Source organism: Camelus bactrianus, chromosome 2 (assembly GCF_048773025.1).
Source record: "Camelus bactrianus isolate YW-2024 breed Bactrian camel chromosome 2, ASM4877302v1, whole genome shotgun sequence".
Taxonomy (NCBI): Eukaryota; Metazoa; Chordata; class Mammalia; order Artiodactyla; family Camelidae; genus Camelus; species Camelus bactrianus.
This window is the reverse complement of record NC_133540.1, coordinates 91,838,586-91,840,000: the sequence shown is the minus strand read 5'-3', so window position 1 is coordinate 91,840,000 and position 1,415 is coordinate 91,838,586. Positions and strand designations below refer to the sequence as shown.

General features: G+C 33.0%; 1 protein-coding gene across 6 annotated transcripts in view; it reads left to right on the top strand.

Annotated features, from left to right (window-relative positions):
- The window catches only part of HNRNPD (heterogeneous nuclear ribonucleoprotein D), a 17,718-nt gene extending 17,707 nt beyond the window's left edge, over positions 1–11 (top strand). For all 6 annotated transcript variants that reach the window (XR_012500296.1, XR_012500297.1, XM_074346112.1 and 3 more), the window contains one exon: positions 1–11. This exon is cut by the window's left edge and continues 840 nt beyond it. The gene's annotated coding sequence lies outside the window, so the exon portion shown is untranslated.
- The last annotated feature ends 1,404 nt before the right edge of the window (positions 12–1,415 follow it).

Below are 1,415 nucleotides of genomic sequence, written 5' to 3'. Positions count from 1 at the left end.
TGTATACTGTGTTTATGTGTGTGTGCTCATTTGTTTGGATGATTTTTATTTTCATTTCTTGAAAGTCTTTTTAGTTTTTTGGGTTTAGGGCTTTATAATATCCCAGACTGGATTTGAAGATACCTAGGAGTTGTGAATCATTCCAAGAAATTGTAGCTGGGAGTTAAGTTGATGACTTCAGGATTGGGTTGAAAGGTTTCTTTTTTCTGTCATTTGCTTTATTTGTAAAATGTAGAAATTGATAAACTTTCAGTTAGAAGGCTTTTGGTATCTGTTAATAACATATAGGGAATTGATAACTATCAACTTAGAAAATCCTTTGCAGTTATCACTCAAGTGAATGTTAACTGTTCCTCCTATGAGTGGTAATTTGAGACCCTGACTAGTCAGCTAAGTCAGGCCGGACTGCTGAGGACAGTTAGCAAGAAAAAAGTACATTATAGATGAGAAATGATCTGATAATTCTGTAGTAGAGTGATATATATATATATATATTTCTTTTTGTGGAATTGTCTGATGTTAAGAATTGATCTCCAAAGTAGGCAAGCATTTTAGTGAACAGAAGGTAGTGTTACGAAAGTTAAATGTAAATGATAAGACATCTAAATTGGGAGCTTGCAGCCTGTTTTTGTTAACAGTATTGCAACGCAGCTGTGCTTATTTGTTTACATTTCTTTTATGGCTGTTTCTGCACCACAACGGAGTTGAGTAGTTATGTCAGAACTGTAAAGCCTAAAAATACTGTCTGGCCGTTTACAGAAAAAGTTTGCAGATCCCTGATCTAATGTAGTGAGTTTGTTTTGGGATTGTTAAGTAGTACTATGTTTATTTTCTGTAAATGTTCCACATCAAAACCTTTTTTAAAAGGTGGAGTGTTTAAACTGATTGAATTAAAAACTAGATTTTAAAAAGTGAGGTTTGTTGTAAATTTTCCGCATCAAAAAATATTTTTAAAGGGAGTTAAAACTAGTTAGATTACAAAGTAGGTTTTAAAAATTGAGGTTTGTTTGCATTGGCTAACGTAAAACTATTAAGTTTTGATTCTTTGTTACAATATTTAAGTATTTCCCTGCTCCATGATTTGGTAGATTTAATTAGACAAGACTACAGATGTACTTTGGCTTAATTCTTTGCCCCTAGCAATTTAGTTTTAATTTTGGGGGGTGATTCATTCCTACTTCTGACATTTTACAAGTTATACTTGCACACAGAGTTGAGGAAAGACAGCTCTTAGTTGATTTTTACAATATTTCTGTATATTCTGTGTCACACTTAGAGTGCTATTCTCAGATCCATTTCAGGCATTTCTTGACCTAGGCGAATATTTTTCTGTATACCAGGCTCTTAATTTACTTCCAAAACTTGCATAGAATTGAAAAACTCCCTTTATACAAATCCACTTACCAGCTTTGTGG